Source organism: Trichosurus vulpecula, chromosome 3 (genome assembly GCF_011100635.1).
Source record: "Trichosurus vulpecula isolate mTriVul1 chromosome 3, mTriVul1.pri, whole genome shotgun sequence".
Classification (NCBI taxonomy): Eukaryota; Metazoa; Chordata; class Mammalia; order Diprotodontia; family Phalangeridae; genus Trichosurus; species Trichosurus vulpecula.
This window is the reverse complement of record NC_050575.1, coordinates 277,258,896-277,266,895: the sequence shown is the minus strand read 5'-3', so window position 1 is coordinate 277,266,895 and position 8,000 is coordinate 277,258,896. Positions and strand designations below refer to the sequence as shown.

The following is an 8,000-nucleotide window of genomic DNA, read 5'->3' as shown; positions in this document are numbered from 1 at the left end:
AATGCATCCTTTTTAGATCATAGTACAATAAAAAAATCCAATAAAGGCTGTAGAAACATAGACTAAAACTTGTTTGGAACCTAAATGATCTAATGCTGAAGAATGAATTGGGGCAGCTAGGTAGTGCAGTGAACAGAGCACAGGGCTTAGAGTCAGGAAGACTCATCTTCATGAGTTCAAATCTGACCTCAGACCCTCATTAGTTGTGTGACCCAGGTCAAGTCTCTTAACTCTATTTGCCTTAACTTCCTCATCTGTAAAATATTCTGGAGAAGGAAATGGCAAACCATTTTAGTATCTTTGCCAAGAAAACCCCAAATGGTGTCACAAAGAGTCAGATACAACTGAAATGATTTTACAATAGCAACAAAAGAAACAATCAATAATTTCATTACAGAGAATGACAGTAATGAGACAAAACACCAAAATTTACGGGATGAAGCTAAAGAAGTACTTAGGGGAAAATGTATATCTCTAAATGTTTACATCAATAAAATAGAGAAGGAATTAGAATAGGCAATGAAAAAATAAAACTATTACCCTTTGCAGATATGATAGTATACTTAAAGAATCCTATAGAATCTACTAATGACTTGAAATTATTTAAAACTTTAGCAAAGTCGTAGGATATGAAATAAACCCATATAAATCATCAGCATTTCCATATAATACCAACGAAGTCCAAAAGCAAGAAATAGAAAGAGAAATTCCATTAAAATACTATAGATAATATAATATACTTGGGAGTCTACCTGCCAAGACAAATCCAGGAATTGTATGAACACAATCACAATATCTTACCTGTCAGATCTATGGATAAGGGAAGAATTCTTAACCAAACAAGAGATAGCATTATGGGATGTAAAATGGATAATTTTGATTACAGTAAATTAAAAAGTTCTTGAACAAATAAATCCATTGCAGCCAAGATTAATAGGAAAGCAGAAAACTGGGGTGGGGGGAGGGATTTTACAGCAAGTATCTTTGAAAAAGGCCTTATTTCTCAACTATATAAAGAACTGAGTCAAATCAATAAGAATTTAAGTAATTCACCAATTGATAAATGGTCAAAGGATGTGAACAGGCAGTTTTCGGAAGAAGAAATTAAAATTATCTATAGTCATATAAAAATGTTCTAAATCGCTATTGATCAGAGATATGCAAATTAAAATAACTCTGAGGTACCACCTCACAACTATCAGATTGGCTAATGTGACAGAAAAGGAAAATGACAAATATTGGAGAAGATGTGGGAAAATTGGAACATTAATGCATTGTTGGTGGAGTTGTGAACTGATCCAACCACTCTGGAGAGCAATTTGGAACTAAAGCCCAAAGGGCTACAAAACTGTGCATACCCAGCAATACAACTATTAGGTTTATATTCCAAAGAGATTAAATTTAAAAAAAAAAAGGAAAGGGAGCCTCTGGCTTGTGCTTGCTGGCTCGCTAGCTCTCCCTCCTCCCTCACATGTCTCCGGGGCTCCTGCCACAAGGGAGGTGGCTGAGCAGGAGGCAACTGTGACTGAGGTGTCAGAGGCAGCAGCTGTGGCAGCAGCGGAGGTGGAAAGATGTCAGGCAAAGACAAGCAGCAGGAACAGACGATCGCTGAAGACCTGGTGGTGACCAAATACAAGATGGGGGGGGGGGGCGACATCACCAACCGAGTCCTAACGGTGGTGGTAGAGGCATCGACCTCAGGTGCATTGGTGCTGGGTCTGTGGGAGAAAGGTGATACCATGATCATGGAGGAGACAGGAAAGATCTTCAAGAAGGAAAAGGAGATAAAGAAAGGTATTCCCTTCCCTACAAGCATCTTGGTAAATAACTGTGTCTGTCACTTCTTCCCCTTGAGACTACATCCTCAAGAAGGGTGACTTAGTAAAAATTGACCTAGGGGTCCATGTAGATGGCTTCATTGCAAATGTGGCCCACAGTTTCCTGGTTGATGCATCTAAGGGCACCCCAGTGACAGGGAGAAAAGCAGATGTGATTAAGGCAGCTCACCTGTGTACTGAGGCAGCCCTGTGTCTGGTTAAGCCTGGAAGCCAGAACACACAAGTTAAGGATGCCTGAAACAAAGTTGCCCATTCATTTAACTGTGCACCAATAGAAGGTATGTTGTCCCACCAATTGAAGCAACATGTCACTGATGAAGAAAAAACCATTATTCAAAACCCCACAGACCAGCAGAAGAAGGACCATGAAAAAGCTATTTGAAGTCCATGAAGTCTATGCTGTAGATCAGGGCTGTTCAAAATATGGCCCGCAAGCCACATGTGGCCCACAGTATGATTTTATGGGGCCCACCTGTGGGTTTTAATTTTCACAAGAAAAAAAATAAAATAATAATTTGCATGGAATGTGTACTAGATTTTTTAGTTCCATTGCTAATAAATAATCTCATTGATGTTAATTTTCTTTGGTGTTTTTTAGCAGTATTACAGATGGAACATATCACACTGAATTTTCAATGGATCTATGGGATGTGTTCCATCTATATGACGCAGACTAGTCAGTGTGCACCTACCTTTATACTGTTGTGCTGTCACTTTGTTGTTTTGTGTTTGCTTTTGCGCTTCGCGCCTTCGCCTGTTGTATTGATGATGCGCATTCCCCCACTTTCTATTAGTGTACTGTATTTTTTATTCTGGATGCGGCCCTCGAATAATTATTTTATTTTAATGCAGCCTTATGATAACCTAAGGTTGGACAGCCAGGAGAGGGCAAGGCCAAGGACGCAGCACAGAAAACTACCATCTATATGCAAGATCCTTCAAAACAATATGGTATGAAAATGAAAACTTCCTGTGCCTTTTTTAGCAAGATGGAGAGGCAATCTGATGCCATGCCATTCACTTTCAGGGCATTTGAGGATGAAAAGAAAGCCTGGATGGGTGTGGTGGAATGTGCTAAACATGAGCTAGAGCTATCATTCAATGTTCTGTATGAGAAGGAAGGTAAATGCGTTGCCCAGCAGATTCACAGTACTCCTCGTGCTCAGTGGTCCCATGTAGATAACTAGTTGTCACTTTGAGCCTGAGTTGTACAAGTCTGAGCTAAAGGTCCAGGATGCAGAGCTAAAGGCACTCCTTCAACGTTCAGCCAGTTGAAAGACCCAGAAAAAAAAAGGCCTCCAAGACTGCAGAGAATGCCACCACTGGGGAGACAGTGGAAGAAAATGAGGCAGGGGACTAAGATGGTTTCCATCTCCCCATCCCAGTACTCCTCCCTATTTCTCCTACTACTATACCCTGGGCTCCACAAAGAGTAGTTCATCTTTTCCACCCAGTACCACTGGCAGAGTGGGGAACCTCTCCCCACATACCAGTCCCTACAACCAACCTTCCTTCCAATGACTACAAGCTCCAACTGAATCTGGCCTTGGGAGGCTAGGGCTCCTGGCCATTGCAGATTACTTTAAACAGAAAAAAAGAAATTGAATAATAAAATCAGGAGTCAAAACTTGTAAAAAAATCTTAAATAAAAAAGGAAAAAGACCTATATGTACAAAAAAATATTCCTAGCAGCTCTTTTTTGTGGTGGCTAAGAATTGGAAATTGAGGCAATGTCCATCAATTGGGGAATGGCTAAACAAGTTGCATGTACATGATTGTGATGGAATACTACTGTGTTATAAGAAATGAAAAGCAGGATGCTTTCAGAAAAACCTGGAAAGACTTTCATGAACTGATGCATAGTGAAGTGAACAGAACCAGAACAGTGTACACAGTAGCAGCAATATTGCATGCTGCTCAATGTGACTGACTTAGCTATTCTCAGAAATACAATGACCAAAGTCAGTTCAGAAGGACTTATGATGGAGTATGCTATCCACCCTCTAGAGAAAAAACTGACCAAGTCAGAATGCAGGTCCAAGCATACTTTTTTAAATTTTATTTTTCTTGGTTTTCTTTTTTCTCTTTTTGGTCTGTTTTCTTTTACAATATGACTAATATGGAAATATTTTTGCATAACTACACATGTATAATCCATATAAAATTTCTTGCCTTCTCAGCAGGGAGGAGGGTAGGTAGAGAATTGGGAATTCAAATTCTAAAAAAAATTGTTAACAGGTGTTTTTACATGTAATTGAAATTTTTTTTTTAAATCAGTAGTTTCTCCCTCAAGTCAGCAAGCATTTTACTAAATGCTTATGTCTGCTAGGCATTGTGCTAGGTGGTAGATACACAAAGAAAGGCAAAAAAGACAGCCCCTGCCTTCAAAGAGCTTGCATTTTTATGAGGGGTACATCATGTAAACAACTCAACAAATATAAGTTGTAAATAGAGACTAGAAGGAGCTCAGAGAGAAAAAGACATTAGCATCTCAAGAGACCAGGAAAACCCTTCAGAAATAGATAGAATTTGAATTGAACCTTGAAGAGAGATAGGGAAAGTAAGAGGCAGATATGAGGGAGTTACCATTCCAGGCATGGAGGACAACAAATGCATTGAGTTCAGAAATACCGTCCAGTTTGAGGAACTACAAGTAGATGGATCAGTGTGTGGAGGGGAATAAAGTTTCAGGTCTAACTGAAGGATGGTGATACACTTGAGAATAAGAAGGAAGGTGGAAATAGGGCAGAGATGGGCAAAAGATAACCAGTTCTGTTCTGAACACACACAGTTTGAGGTAGCTATGAGATATCCAATTTGAAACATCCAAAAAGCAATTGATGATGTGGGACTGGAGCTGACGACAGACATGTAGATCTGGGAATCATCTGTATATGGATGATAATCCCGCCAGAGCTGGTGGGAACTTCAGGGAAGATAGTATAAAAGGAGGAGAGAAGATGGCTCAGGACAGACCCTTAGGTGATACTGAGACTGGTGGGCACGATATAGATTAAAAACTAGCAAAGACTGAAAAGGAACCATTCATAGAAAAACACTTGAGAGGGAGCAGTATTCTAAAAACCAAATGAAGAGAAAGCATCCAGGTGATCAATGCCAAATGCTACACAGAGGTCAAGAAAGATAACAAATTTTTTAAAGGCTATTAGATTCAGCAATTAAGAGATGATTGGTAACTTTGAGGAGGGCAGTTTCAGTTGAACAATGGAATCAGAAGCCAAAATCCAGAGGATTTATAAAAGAGTGAGAGGAAAGGGAGTGGAAACACCTAGTATAAATGGCTTTCTCAAGGTTTTTTGCAAAGAAGGAGTCAAGAAAGAAGGATGATAGCTAGAAGAGATGGAGGGTTGACTGAAGATTTTTTTAAGGATGTGGTTGTTGTTGTGTTTGTGCTTCATACTCAGAGGACCAAAATGACATCACAATGTCAGGGTCAACGTACAGTGTGTCTGGATGTGGCCGATCATACCAACATCAGCTCGGAAGTCTCTGCCACAAGTTGGGCACAAATAGCCTGTACAACTATGTGGGAAGGAGATGTCTCTAAATTTGCGCATCTCGTGTTTCTTTTGAGCTACTGAAATTCTGCTTTGCTTACAGAGCACAGCACCTTCTTTGATTTGGGCATGCCATTCTTAATCTGAAGGAGAAGATACTGGAGAAAGATGTCTGAAAGATGTGAATTAATGAGGAGGGAAGATGGGGAAACTGAGCAAATGCTTTCAATTTTTTGGTGAAGGTATGAGGCAAGATCCTTGGCTGGGAAGGTAGTAAGAGGGTGTGCTAGGGGATGACTGAAGAGTTACAAGAAGGTTTGGAGCAACTAAAGTCTGTAAGGCTGGGTGACTTGTTGTAGAGGGGGTTATAATTGAGGTATGAGTTGGATTCCTCGACTATAATCCCCTCCATAAGTTATCCAGTATGGTTTGGATTGGCAGCAAGGTGGTGCGGAGTGCTGAACCTGGAGTCAGGAAGGCTCATCTTCCTGAGATCAAATCTGGCCTCAGACAGTTCCTAGCTGTGTGACCCTGAGCAAATCACTAAACCCTTTTTGCCTCAGTTTCCTCATCTGTAAAATGAGCTGGAGAAGGTTTCCAGTATCTTTGCCAAGAAAACCCCAAACAGGGTTACAAAGAGTCAGACACAAGTGACATGACAACAACAATGGGTTGGATTAGTTATGGTTGAGGTCTCTTCCAGTTCAGATAGTATGTAATTCTGTTAATTGAACTGAATTCCTTCCTTTTTAATAAGCATCTTCCTAGAGAGCAGGATGGGCCTAATTAGAAGGCCTAGGGGTGAATCTGAGCTGGTGATGTGAAAGCATAAAGCTGGGCTTTCACACTGAAGGGTAGGAATGGGTGATACCAGTAAGAAAGTTGCTTATTGGCTCCCTTTTAAAGATGGCTGCCACTTCTTCAAGTTTCCAGGAAGGCCCTTTTGGACAACTATCATGAGTCAAGCACTTTACCCCACAATGGAGACCTGGTGAATCTTCAGATTTCAAGATTAACCCACCATGGCCAAAGAACTGAAAAATCAACCATGAAAATTCTGTCTGATATTGAACCTTATAGAACTTTAATTATAGTATTGTCAAAGTCATCTTGACATTTTTATGATACTTTCAATTTTCCTTGAAGTGTGGTAGGCTGTATAAAGAGATGGCAGAATTACAAAATCTTTCATGTTTGGTTTAATGGATTTCAAGTACTATGGGCTCCCTTCTATATTAAGTTATATCATTCAACTTTGACACTTTTCAAAAACAAAAACAAAGAGACAAAGAACAGGGATGCACTTTCCTAAATACTAAAGCTGACCTGCTTGGCTATCTAGAATCTTAGAGTTAGGTAAGATCTTATAACAATATGATATTATTTTTTAATGAAGGAATAAAGCTGCCCAGTTTTCATTGGTAATAATTAGGTAACAGCACAAACTCTGTTCTGAATCATGAAGTAGCTAGCCACCGAGCAGCCACAGTGGGTAGAGTGCTGGGCTTGGAGTCAGGAAGAACTAAGTTCAAATCTGGCCTCAGAAGAGGTCAATGTGACCCTACTACCTGTGTGACCCTGGACAAATCTCTTAATCTCTGTCTGCCTTAGTTTTCTCAACTGTAAAACAAATATCATAAGAGCCCTTGTTTCTCATGGTTGTTGAGAGGATTAAATGAGATATTAATAAAGTACCTAACATAGTGCCTGGCATACAGTAGGTGCTCAATAAATGGTTGTCTACCTCTATCCACCTCCCTACTTCTAGGCTTTGGCAAGTTCAATCTGCTTTCAGTTTTTCCCCTCTCCAACACCTCCTCCACATGCTGCCAAATTATGTTCCTAATATTAGCATTTATATAGCACTTGGGCAGCTAGGTGGCCAGTGGAGAAAGTACCAGGCCTAGAGCTAGGGAGATCTGAGTTCAATTCCAGCCTCAGACACTTACTAGCTGTGTGACTCTTAGCAAGTCATTTAAACCACACTTTGTGTCAGTTCATCATCTGTAAAATGGTGACATAGTGGAAAAGGAATTGGCAAACCACTCCAGGATCTTTGCCAAGAAAACTCCATGGACAGTAATAGCATGCTATGGTCCATGGGGTCATGACGAGCTGGACATAATTGAACAACAATTTATTACCAAAGACAAAACAAGTAAGAGAGATCTCTTGTGCGTAGGGAACCCTTTTGGAAGATCCAGAAATCACATCACTGCAGATCCCCACCCATTCTACCTACAAAAGTTCTAATTTGGCATTTTTGTAAGTGATAACTGAGAAAAACCTAAATGTTCATGCCCCTGGGATCATAGAGTTCAGCTTGGTTTGATGCTCCCTGATGGTAATGCTTAAATTTCATTCGTCAGAATAATGAACCAATGAGATGTATGTATTTGGGTGTGTATCTTTGTATATGTGGATATGTCCTTGTGTATGTATATGTGCATATGTATATGTGTGTATGTGTATTGTGTGCATGTGTGCTTTATGTGTATAAATACATATGTGTGAATATATAGTGTGCCCATGTATGTATGTGTACATGTGTATATGTGTATTGTGTATATGTTTGTATGTATATGTGTGTATTATATATGTGCGCATATATATTGTACGTGTGTATATGTATATTATATGTATA

At 39.8% G+C, this 8,000-nt stretch overlaps 1 pseudogene; it reads left to right on the top strand.

The window, feature by feature from the left end:
- Positions 1-1,571: 1,571 nt before the first annotated feature.
- Positions 1,572-3,198, top strand: LOC118844865 (annotated as a pseudogene).
- The last annotated feature ends 4,802 nt before the right edge of the window (positions 3,199-8,000 follow it).